This window comes from Trichosurus vulpecula, chromosome 1 (assembly GCF_011100635.1).
Source record: "Trichosurus vulpecula isolate mTriVul1 chromosome 1, mTriVul1.pri, whole genome shotgun sequence".
Lineage (NCBI taxonomy): Eukaryota > Metazoa > Chordata > Mammalia > Diprotodontia > Phalangeridae > Trichosurus > Trichosurus vulpecula.
In genome coordinates this window covers 565,120,500-565,133,954 of record NC_050573.1, presented here as the reverse complement: position 1 = coordinate 565,133,954, position 13,455 = coordinate 565,120,500, and the positions used below count along the sequence as shown (strand labels likewise).

General features: G+C 39.2%; 1 protein-coding gene across 1 annotated transcript in view; it reads left to right on the top strand.

Moving 5' to 3' along the window:
- LRRC2 (leucine rich repeat containing 2) overlaps nt 1-13,455 on the top strand; it is a 198,285-nt gene that overhangs the window by 13,258 nt on the left and 171,572 nt on the right. The window lies entirely within an intron of this gene.

Sequence of the window (13,455 nt, the reverse complement as noted above, 5' to 3'; positions counted from 1 at the left end):
AACCTTCTTAAATCCTTGATTTTTCTTTTACTCATTCCACACATTCAGTCACTAGCCCAATCTTGTTTTTCTATATCCACAACATCCCTCACATTAGTTTCCTTTTCTCTATTCATATAGCCACCTCCATAGATACAGGCTCTCATCCGAATTATTATAACAGGTTCCTAATTTATCCCCCTAACTCACTTCCCCCACTCCAATCCATTCAATACTGTCACCAAAGTGATTTCCCTCAAATTCAGGGCTGACCATATCATTGTTGTTATTTTAGGGTCAAATATAGACTCCTCTGTTGGGCATTTAAAGCCTTTTCCAATCTGGCCATTATCTTTCCAGTCTCATAACTTATTTTGCATATGTGCTATGGTCCAGCTAAACTGGCTGTCTTACTTTTTCTCACACGTAAAGCTCAATCTCCTGTCTTCGTACCTTCATACAGGATATCCTTCTGTTCCTAAAATGCCATCCCCCCTTTACCTTGACCTCTTAGTTTCTCTAGTTTTCTTCAAGGTTCAGTTTAAGTGTTATCCCCTTCACTACTAGTATCCCCCAGTCAAAATAACTGTGTTTTGTATACATATGTAAAGATCCAGTGGCCTGGGCGTGTGTAGCCCTCTCCCACTAAGAGAACCCAGCTCTGGAGTCATGTACATGGACCACAGTCCTGGGGTATCCTGTTCCCAAAAAGAGGAGGATCAGGCTAACTTCACCCATCCTAGATCCCCAGGGAAAGCCTCTTAAAGCTTAATATGTCTTATTTCTGGAGTCTCCTCAAAAGTGATTAACAGGGTCCATTCCAGAGGGTCCATATCCTATGTCCAAAGTAGATATATGACAAAATATACGACAACTATTTATCACCTCCACCAAGGACATGTTTAAAGAAAAACACACTCACAAGTACACAACGATAAGGATTTAAAGCACGATACAGTAACGTATAAATCCTATTATTCTAACCCAGCGTCCTTTAAACATGACACATTCTCTGGGACTGCTGAACAGGCATTTCACTTCACCTTGGCTCTGTATCAGCTGAACAACTGAGCTGTGTTGGAGATGACCATCATCTTCTCCGAGAAGTTGCTTCAAGGCTCAGCTGTTAGCGGGTCACCATCACCCAGACTCGGGAGTTCTCAAGCCTTTATGAGATTACACCAAGACCAGGATTATCCATCTTAAGAGCGCTGTTTTACCACCTGTACTCAGAGAACTGAAGTTTAGTCTCAGGCTTACCTAGACGGGCAGGTGCGCCTACAGCTGCACCTATAGCTGCCACATCTCCTGGGTAGAAAGCAAAGAAGACAAGTCTTCCTGCCATTTCCAGTAAGTCTAGGAGAGAATCATTGTAGTTCCAAGATACTTGTTCAGAACAGAGGAATAAGATTGAGAATAGATGTTATCTTCTCCCTTAAATTTCACTACCTGGATAGCTCTTTTTGCTTATGGTGTCAGTCCCCATGCTCACACAAAAGCAGAAACTTCAGATTGCACATGTTTGTTAGCAAGGGGCCTCACCCATTGGAAGTCCAAATCTTTTGTCATGCCTATGGTTATGTTTTACCTCCCCTGGATAAATTTTAAGCTCTTCTTTTTTTAAGCTCAGGGATTGTTTAATTTTTGTCTTTGTATCTTCAGTGCCTAATAAAGTGCCTAGAACATCTGCTTAGTGGCAAGCACATGGCACAAAAGATAGACCAGTGGGCTTAGAGTCAGGGAGACCTGTGTTCAAATCTGGCCTCAGATATTTCCTAGCTACGTGACTCTGGGTGAGTCACTTAGCCTCTGTCTGCCTTGGTGTCCTTAATTATAAAACTGGGATCATAATAGAACCTACCTCCCAAGGTTCTTGTGAGGATCAAAGTAGATAATATCTGCAAATTATTCAGCATAGTGACTAACACGGTAGGTACCTAATAAATGCTTATTCTCATTCTCCTTTTCCCCTCTTTTCCATTTTCTTGGTCTAGAACAAAGATACTGGTAGATTTATTGAGTGTCAAATAATACAAATAGTATACAGGCACAGAGTCAGACCATCTCATTAAATCTACCATCTCTTGAATAAAATATGGTATATTAATGTAATAGAATATTAGAATTCCATAAAAATGATAAATAGGTACTATACATGGAAATATATAACTATCTCTGTGAGGTGATGCAGAATGAAATCTGAAGAATACATACCGTGCACATTTACAACAGCTATAGCAAAAAGAAAGAGGAAAAAAGACAGAAGGAAAGAAAATTGCCTAACGCGGTGGAATTTGACAGTGGTCCTGGAAAGGGACATAGAACAACAGTGTTTTTAAAATTTGTTGATTGCTTCTTAATTCATTTAGTTCTGCCTTGCAAAAGGTAAGATTTTGCTCTTTTTTTCTGTATACATTTATTTGACTGTCTTTGTTGTTGTCTACTGAGAGTATACCGTTAAATAAAAATGACCAGCCTTTTCTTTTCCGCAAACCCCAAGCCATGTCCTCATGTTCTTTCCCCAGGGATCTGAGGTAATTATATTAGTGCTTGACACCTCTGAGAGTGTTGCAGGTAAATTGTTAGATAAAGGCGAAAAGCATTTTGGTAACAGATCTGACTTCATTTCTGATTTGCTGTATATTTCACATCTACGTAAGCAGGCATCTGAGAGCCCAGAGGTGATAGGATAACATGCATTGAGTGCGTCTTATCTGCAAGGACTGAAGATGGTATGATAATACAAAAAGACATAGTTTGTTGTCAAGAAAGTTACTATTAAGTGAGATAAGAAGTCTTTGATACTTTGAGAAATCCATGATTGCATGAATATGGGTTCTCATTCCTCCGCTGCAAACTGCAAGCCATTCGAGATTTCTCAACTTTAGTGATTTTGCTCCACGTCATTCTATAAATCTCTCCATGGAGGACTGACTCAATTCACTAATGAGATTTTTAAAAAAAATACTTTTAATATTTCATAGATAACAGTCATGAGCTTGAGTGGTCCATCTGTTTTCCTTACACACTGACTGTAACTATTCAGATAGGTTATTCTTTGCTCTCACCATACAGCTGGCCCTCCTCCTTTTCTGGTCATACAAGTACTTCATCTTATCTTCTATAACACTTCTCATTCTCACGTTATGGTTGACAATAGGTTTCTGTGTATTTATTTCTATCGAATGGTTTTACTTGGCCCTCTGGATCACTTGCAGTCTTTATTGTTTGAGATCATGATGCTCTGTACAACCAGATAATATCACTTGAAGAATAATGTTAAAGAGATTTCTTTATTTATTTTTTGGATGGGGGAAAGAGTCAGGGAGTTGTTGTTCAGTTGTGTCTGACTATTTGTGATCCTTTTTGGTGTTTTGTTTGGCCAAGATACAGGAGTAGTTTGGCATTGAAACGGAGGGAAACAGGGTGAAGTGACTCGTCCAGCATCACATATCTAGTAGTAGGTGTCTGAGCCCAGATGAGTCTTCCTGACTCCAGCGCCAGCACTTTAATCCACTGTGCCACTGTTCGAGGCAGGGGGTATAATTTGCTAAATGCTTGATTTCCTCCTGTTACTGAACTCTGGGTACAGATCATTGTTCATTTATTTTGCTTGTCTGTGATGTATGTTTTGATGGACTTAACTCATTGTGTTACCAACTCAACTTCATGTCAAATCTGTGCAACATTTGATTTTTTCTGTGTAGATCGAGGTTGCTAGGAAGCACATTGGACAGAGCACTGAACTTAAGTCTGGAAAATTTGGGTTGGAATCCTGCCTCAGACACTTACCAGCTCTGTGACCCTGGGCAAGTCACTTAACTTCTCTTAGCCACAGTTTCCTTATCTATCAATGTGGATAATAATAGCTCATAAACCACAGGGTTGTTATGAGAACCAGATGAGATAACATGTAAAGAGCTTTAACACCTGGAAATGCTTGCTATTATGCTTAGATTACTAGGAAATCTTTCTTTTAAGTGGCAATGGATTTTGTGAGGAAACCCTATGATGGTTCTGGGGCTTGATAGAAATGGTAAAATAACAGCTACAAATGGAAATATCTAGAAATTTTCATCATTAATAAGGAGTATATCTCTTATTTGGACTTTGTGAAGGACATCTTTCATGACAGTGGTAAACACTCTTGGTGAATTTATGTCTATTTTATGCCTTGATCAATGTTGAATCTCCAAGGATCCTCTGCAGTCGAATATTCTTCTTTGTCTCTTTATAAGTCCTTCTATTTATCTGCTTATGAACTATATTTTTCCCTGGACTTTTGGCCTTGAATTGAACCTTTGGCCTTTCTTATAGCCCTAGTCACTTAACTCTGGTTTCCTACTCACGTAGGGCTTCTCCTCCCTTCTACTGCTGCACAGATTCCTAAGGTACAGCATCATACCCAGGGAACACTATGTGGAGGGAATTGCATCCAGCTAGGTTTTCAGTTCCCTTTTTCCTTTGCCAGAAGCTCCTTTCCTTTAGGCTTCCAGGTCTTTGCTTCATTTTCTGCCTTCCTCACCTCCTTTAATTGGCTCTCCTTTTCCTTCTTGTGGCTGGGCAGAATTAGTTCCTGCTACCTACTGGGGGCAAGAGGTGTGGGGTGGTGATGGAGGTTTGGGCTGAGTCATCGAAGTGGTGAGGGAATAAGCAGACTCCCAAGGCCAGATCCTGAAGCACAAGCCTTCTCAGCACTCAGTACTCCCTAGAGCAAAGGTTGGTGTTGCGGTGAGAATTCTGAGGAGGAACTCAAAGTATTAATGAAGTTTTTGTTTTTATTTTTTACTTTCTGCAGTATTTCTGGCATTTCATATTGTGGATTCAGTTTTAGTTATTTTATCTCTAGAACATTCAAAAAAACTTTTGGGTTTGGAAAAGTTTTCACCAAATAAATATTTCACCATCTTGCCAATCATGTGATCCTCTGTCTTTAGACAGCGCAGTCAATTTTGTGATTGCAAAGATCTAGTCTGTTGTAGAACATTGTCTCTAAAGACCTGACTTGTCTCTTCTCATACTTAAGAAAATGGTATGTGAATTGATCCATCTCATAAAGATTTTATAGAGAAAAAAACAAATAGATGTTGTTGATGTCTTTTCAGTTGCTTTTATAGATCATCTGTAATCTTTTCCATATTTTTATAATTTTCTCTTCTTTGAGATAGATAAATTGAAAATTGGTCTCTGAACACCTTTAAAATTGTCACCTTCAACACAGAAATCTTCTGTTTGGATTTGGTCAGCCTTGCTGTTCTTTTTGATTTCTTGAGAGGTAGCAGGTCAGGGTAGATAGAGGATTGGACATGGACTCAGGTAAGCTGGGTTCAGAGCTTTCCTCAGATACTTACCAGCTGTGCACCTAGTTGTTTTATCAACTGTAGGAAGCGTATGATATCTCATAGACTCATTTTCCTAATCTGAAAAATGGAGATGATAGTCCTTCCTCTCTCTACTTCAGAGGGTTGTTAGAAGGAATGTGCTTTGCAGACTTTATAATATTTTATAGATATGAGCGTCAGGATCGCCTTCTTATTTGTCATTGCCATTTTCTTACATAGCACATAAGCTACCAGAGCGGTGGTTTTACTTTCATTGATAAGAGTAGATTGCTATAGTAATGTTGGTATATGTTCCATTTCACACCTATTTACTGTCCTTCATCCAATTTCATCCCAATGTTTCTCATGCCAAGCTTTCTGAAGAAATGTTATCACCTGCTGCTTGTCACTGTTTGGGGAAGTGCTCCTAGTCTGTCTCCCTTCTCAATAATGTTTTTCAGATGATTTCGTATCCTGAACTTGTGTTGACCTTGGCTGTCATCTCTCCTCACTTTTATTAGGAGATCAAGTGCTATCTGTCTGAGGTGGTTCTCTGTGTCCTTCTGGTGTTCTGTTTGTACAGACTATTTTAAATTGTACGCCTTCCCTGAAAAACAGCAATCAGAGCCAATGTCTTGACTTTTATTCATTTGCCATTTTTCAGAGTTAATAGCTTATGTAAATTGTTTGGTTTGAAACTATTGTAATTTCGTGTAGTGTTTTATTTTCTTTAACCACTTTTATAATTCGATGCTGATTTGACCTTTGCTTTAACCAGTTGATGATTTGGCCACACGGATAAATCATTTTGAAATGACTCCCAGCTCAGCAAGCAGTTGTCCATAGCTAATTTTATTTTTTATGTTCGGTGCTCACCTACTGACTCTCTTCTTTTTTGAAGAAGGTATTCATGATATACAGAGGTATATCTTTACAATTCCTCTTGGTCTCTTTCATTCTTGATTACGAATGACATTTTCCAACATTTTTCTCCAACCTTTCTGGCACCCATTTTCACAATTATGTCACCACGAATCAGTGTATATGTGGACTTGGTTTTGAGGTTCTGTTAAGTTCCTATGATTTCTATATGCCTTTACCTGCTTCAACAATTTTGATGTATGTTGTCATTATCTCCATGGTGGTCTATTTGCTTGTGGAATGAGGTGAGGAATCTAAAGTGAGGTGACTAAAAATCTTATGAAATGATGTTTCTTTTTATCTTGAACATATAATGAAACCAATGTCATGTCTCCTCAGTTCTCCTTCCCTGCCATGTGACTTTCTGAGGAGCAACTGTGAGCTGTTCTTCTAAGTCTCCTGAGATCATTTATAAGCAAGAATGTCCATATAGATATGATTCAACTTTTTTTCAAAGACATATCAATTTTTTGGTGGGCCAAGATCTTATGTTAAGAGTAGCAATAGGTGGGGCAGCTAGGTGGCACAGTGAGTGAAGCACCAGCCCTGGACTCAGGACGACCTGAGTTCCAATCCAGCCTCAGGCACTTGACACACCTACTAGCTGTGTGACCTCAGGCAAGTCACTTAACTCCAATTGTCCTACCTTCCTCCCTCAAAACAAACAAACAAACAAACAGAAAGAGTAGCAATGGGGGAGTCAGTGCTTGCAGATACTTTTGGTCTTTCATTTTTAACCATGAATGCTGCTTTCCAACGTGTTTGCCCCACTCTGCCCCACATTCTGGTGCTGTGGATGCTACTGTGGAAGGAAAAAAAAAGATACACACAGAAAAAAGTGGGTATTTTTACCTATGTAACTGGAAGGAGGGATAGGGGCCTAGCACTGGGAGCATACATAAGGATCTCTGCCTGCTGTTGACCCAAGTTCCAGAAGTACATGATGATGTAGAATGAAGGCGTCCAGGTCCACTTTAGGTTGTTCATGGGTAGTCTGTGATTGTCTCCTATCTGCTTAATTAGTGATGAAGAAAAGCCTGTTAATTGGATGCTGAGTCAGGGCCCAGATGGGGAAGGGCCTTGGGCAGGAAGCCTACCACTTTCCTTGCCTCATTCACTTTCAGAGGAGAAGGCCTGATTTGGCTGGTTAGCGTCTCTTGTAGGCACATGCCTGGAAGTGGAGAGCCAAGACCCTCTATTCCATCATCTGATGCTTCCAGAAGTAAGAACACTAAACATCTCTGGGGTCCCTTTTTCCTTCTCTCAGAACTATGCTCTCATCACACTTGTTTAATGGAGTCTCATGTCTAAAGAATTAATTACATAATGGCCAGCTCTCTAGTAATGAGATGCCCCATTCAATGTGTAAGCCACATTTTAGAGGTTGTCAAAGGACAAGAAGGGCCCGACTTAATCTTTGAGGATTTAACCCTTTGATTCACTGAAAAACCAGGGACTTCATTTTTTTTAAAAATGAACTCCCCATATATATACATGCTTCACAAATTTGAACAAATCAAAATATTTATTTTTAGATCAAAGAACACAAGTGTGGCTCACTACAAAGCTTACAGGACATAAAGAACATAGAAAAACGAGCAACCCTTGAGTTGTGAGAAGCTCGAGTTACTTATAGTCATGCCTTAGGTGGAATAACCTTGGATTCCCTTTAATGTGAGTCCTCACCACAGTGCAGTTCCAACAGGCATGCCTGTGAACTCTATGAGCAATCCTTTTAATTTTTTTAATTAAAATTGTATTTTTTTGTTTAAATGAATAAACATTTGTTTTTCCCCTTCTCACCTCTACACGACCATTTAAAAAAGAAAAAAAAAATAAAACTCTTGTAACAAATATACATAAAGCAAGCAAAACAAAAGAGCCATATTGGCTATTTCTAAAATGTATGGCTTAATCTGTACTCTGTGTTAATCACCTCTATTCTAGGAGATGGATAATGTCCTTCATCATCAGTCCTCTGGAATATAGTTACGTATCTGTTGATCAGGAGGGTTCTTAAGTCTTTCAAAGTTTTTTGTCTTTACAACATTGCTGTCGTTCAATAAACTATTCTCCTGGTTCTGCTCACTTCACTCTATCAATTCATATATGTCTTTCCATGTTTCTCTAAAACCATCCCTTTCATCATTTCTTAACATGTTATAAGTCAAGTTCCATAATTTATTCAGACATTACCCAAAAGACATTAAAAAAAGATGCTACAAATATTTTTGTACATGTGAGTGTTTTGATCTCTTTGGTATGTAGGCTAAATCCTGGTATCCCTGGATCAAATGACACAGACAGTTCGCTGAGCTCAAGGACATAGTTCTGAGGTGCTTTCCAGAATGGGTAGTCCACTCCACAGCTCCACAAAATATGCATTTAGGGTTCTGTTTTCCCACAACCCCTCTGACACTTTTTATTTTCTTTTTTTGTTCAACGTTGCCAATGTGATGGGGTGAATTATTTTGATCTGCATTTGCCTAATTACTAGTGATCTGGAACTTTTTTCTTAAATATGGCTATTGATAATTTGGATTTCCTCCTTTGAGAACTGCATGTTCATACCCTTTGACTGTTTACCATTTGACTCCTTTCTCTGTACATTGTTGCTCTTAGTTTTGCCTTGACTTCCTGCCACTCCTAGGAGAGTGAGTGGTAGTGATTGTTCTGTCTGTTGATGCTTCCCTCACAGTTTGTCCATGGGTCTGGGCAGTATTGTTCTGTCTGTAGTTTTACTCTGTATCTACTTTGTACGTATTTGGCATTTAGTTTTTTTCTATAAATGTTACCCATGAATAGGATGAAAGTTCCATGAGGGCAGAAGCTCTTTAGATTTTGTCCTTGTGGCTTCAGTACCTACAGTGCCTGGCACATAATAGGTGCTTATGTGTGGCGAATAAATGAATGAATCCGGTTCTTTGTTCCGGAGGTCAGACGACATTGTTTTGGTTCTCTATTCTACCATCCCAGCAGCGATAGCTGACCCACCTTAGAAGGTGAGGAATGATATTCCAGATACACGTTTCCCTAGGCCTTGTCCTAACATAGCATCCTCCCAGCCCCACCAAAAAAAGTTCCTGTTTTGGAATCTTTCCTTGTTCCACCGTTTCTGCTCACCTCCAGCTTCATGGACGCTCATCTAGCAATCACGGATACCCTGACCATTTCATCTCTCTAAATAGATTTCACACCCCAGGGTTTATCAAGGTGCATTTCAGACTGATATTCTCTCACCTCCAGCACCTGGATGGTTCAACCAGCATTTACATTAGAACCGCTTGTGGGTCCGTAGGATCTTTCCTCCCACCCCTCCCCCAGAACCTCTTAAGCAGCTCAAGGCTCTCCCGGTTAAGATTATTCAAATTATTTTGGTACTTACTGTTTCATTCAGGAGGAGCGGATAGAGACGGGGTAAAGAGAGCTGAGAACTCTCCTGGGGTTCAAGGACAAAAACTTGGTCGTCCTTGTTACATTTAGCTAGGCAGATTCTTGGGCAGCAGGTACATAAAATCTCTTGCCTAAAGACTTTCATATTCTTTAAATAACCAGCGGAGTTAGCTTTGGAACTCAGCTCCTCTGCTTCTAAACTCTCCTCAAATAACTCTAAATTACCCGAGGTCATCTTTATATCACAGTGATACATCATAATTGTAAAGAAGATAAAAAAATTACATAAATCATTATAATATGAAGCGGAGTGTGATTAATGTCACAACAGTGGAGAGATCTTGTGGAACCTCAGAGGAATGGGAGATCATTTCTAGCTAAGGGAACTCAGAAAAATTTCATTGGTTAAATGGGAAATGAACTAGATATTGAAGGATGTCTAATCTATAAGGTGAAATGTTGGACGGTAGAGGAAGGAGGAGAGAGCATTAAAGGTAAAGAATAGTATGAGGAGAAAAAAAACTCACAGAGTTGGGAATATACAGGATCTGTTTTGATATCACTGAGTAATCCAATTTTTGCCAGATGATAGTATCCATGTAGGGAATTAGTCAGTTAGTAAGCATTTATTAAGTACCTACTTTGTGTCAAGCACTATGCTAAGTACTAGATATGCAAAGAAAGGCAAAAGATAGTCCTCTGAGCTCCCTCATTAGACTACGAGCTCTTTGAGTGAAAGGATGTTCTTTCTTTGTATCCCTGGTACTTAGCACAGTGTCTCAGGGCACATAGTGGATGCTTTATTTGTGTGTATAAATAAAATGTATACAGAATACCATGAAGGCTTCTTGTAGAAAATTGGTTTTTTAGGTGGTGTTTGAAGAAAGCCAGGGAAAAGGGAAGTGGAGATGAAGAGGGAAAGTAATCTAGACCTGGGGAACAGCAAATGAAAAAGCTCAGAGTCTGGAGATGAAGTGTCTTCTTTGAGGAACAGCAAGGAGGCCAGTGTCATTGAATCACTCATGGGATGGGTGGAGGGAGTAAGCTGCAAGAAGACTGGAAAGGTAAGAGGGGACCAGGTTATGAAGAGCTTTGAAAGTCAAACAAGGGATTTTATATTTGATCCTGGAGGTGATAGGAAGCCACTGGGGTCTATTGAATGGGAGTGGTAGAGGTGATATGGTGATAGCTGTGCTTTAGTAAGCTGTTTAACAGCTAAGAGGAGGATGGACTAGAGTGGGGAGAGACTTAAGACATGGAGACCAAGCAGAAGGTTGTTGCAATAGTACAAGTGTGAGGTGATGAAAGCATGTACCAAGGTGATGACAGTATCAGAGGAGATAAGGGGATGAATATGAGAGATGTTACAAAGGTAAAATCTACAGGCTTTGGCAACAGATTAGATATGGATGGTGAGAGAGAGTTAAGTGTTGAGGGTGATACTTAAGTTAGGAGCATGGGTGTTTGGGAGGATGATAGTGCCTTTGATAGTAATAGGGAAATTGGTTAAAAAAAAAAGGAGACTCTAGGCAAAAAATAATCAGTTTAATTTTGAACATGTTAAATATAAGATGTTCATATGATATCCAGTTCAAGATATCTAACAGGTAGTTGGAAATTCAAGTCTAGAGGTTGATAGGAAGGTTTGGTTTGGATAGGTAGATTCAAGAATCATCCACATAGAGATGATAATCGAAACCATGGGAGCTGGTGAAATCACCAAGTGAAATAGTATAGAGGGAGAAAAGAAGAGGGCCCAGGACAGAGCCCTGGGGCATACTCACCTTTAGTAGAAATGACCTAGTGGGAGATAAAGTTGGAAATGTAGCCTGGGGTCAGATCATGGAGGTTTTTGATGATAGGCTAAGGAGTAAAGACTTTATTTGTGGGGCATTAAGGAGACATGGAAAGTTTTTGAGCAGAGGGAAGACAAACCAGAATTATGCTTTAGAAACATCAACATGATAGTGCTGTGTAGACCACTACAGGAAAGTTATATGGTGGCTATATATAGGCCACAGCATATTTTAAAATAGTTTGTGCATAGGATGTGACTCAAAACATCATCCAAGATGATCATAATAGATCACAATAGATATGATAGCCACGTAATGGGAAGAACAGATAACAATACTGAGGTACTGTTAAACCCCTAGAGGAATGCTCTTTGCACAGAGTGGACTCCACTTGGAAGAACTTACGCGAAACTGGGCAAAATTCATTCAAGTTTTTTTTTAAAGAGACATGTACATTAAGAAAGCATGGATCAATTCAAACGTACATCACATGAAGAAGTGCCTCTATGGTAGGAGAATGGTGTTGATGCCTTGCCCCATTGTTAGGTTGGCTAATTTTTCCTTGAAAGACATTGAGAGCATCTTTGAGGCATGGTTGGCTCAGGGGACTAAAGGCTCAGGCTGTTGATGTTCCTTCCTAGTTGCTTGAACATGAATAGAAATCAGGAGTTCTAGCTGTACTCGAATGGATGGCCAGTGGATCATGATAGACAATTCAGGCAAATGTGTTTCACTTGGCTAAAACACCTCAATGTATCCTTAATGCTTATAATTGTGCTATGGCTTCTTCTGCCGTGGCTAAGTAAATCTCTTTTTGTTAACTGTTGAATGATTTAAGATTGTCTCATTTTCTTTCAGTATTAAACCTAGGGTACCAGGGATTTGACCTGGGTTAGACCCAGCCCAGAGTAAACCAATCAATGAGATAGGGAAGTAGTGTGATACAGTGGAAAGACCTAGGTCCAAGTCCTGAAATATACCATTTACTAAGTGTATGACTTTGGGCAAGTCATTTAATCTGTCTGGATCCTGGTTTCTTTAGCTATAAAATGAGGGGATTGGTTTAGACTGCCACTGAGGTCCTTTCCAAGTTGGAATATGTGATCCTATGTCGTGATTCAATGGAAGCATTTACAAGTAGCACCAACTGTGTACAAAGGGATACCAGTTAGAAACATACTTTATAGATCAGGAAAGAATTAATGAAGGCTGATAGTAGGGTGGTGATAGTACGAACAATAAAGTGGGAACACATGTAAGAGATTACAGAAGTAGAACCGACAAGATCAAGGGTGCCTAATGGAATGAGTTAATGTTAGAGGATAAAGAAAAACAAAGATGGCACCAAGGTTTCATATGTAGGAAACTGGAAGAACATTTGTTGTCATTTTTAGTTGTTTTTTCAGTTTTGTTTGCCCCTTTGTGACCCCCTCCCCTTTTAGGGCAAAGATACAGGAGTGGTTTGCCATTTCCTTCTCCAGCTCATTTTACTGATGAGGAAACTGAGGCAAACAGGGTTGGGTGACTTGTCCAGAGTTACACAGCTAGTAAGTACCAGATTTGAATTCAGGAAGATGAGTCTTCCTGATTCCAGGCCTGGCACTTTCTTCACTTTGCCAACTAGCTACCCAGTATCTATAATAGAACAGAGATAAAAATGCTAGGAGATAACACAAACTTTAGGAGAGGGAAGATAATGAATAATCAATAAAGGATTTTTTTATTTTCACAATATTATTTTACAAAGGAAGGAAAGTAGATGTTGTTTAGAAAGATTTTTAATGAAAAATCCAATTTTTTCCTCCCTATTTTAGCTTCAGTTAAACAAAAAATTTAAAATAATTAGAAAGCCTCATTTTCTAAGTACTTTTGGTAACAGATTTTGATAGGCCTCTGAAACTATGTAATAACTCATATATGAATAATTCCCACCTTTAGAATCCTTTTTTGTTTGTTTTGAATCGCTACTTTCATGCTGGAAGACTACTATTATATTTGTAAAATTTATTATTGTAAGTAAGGGATCTTGGGCTAAAGGGAGTCAG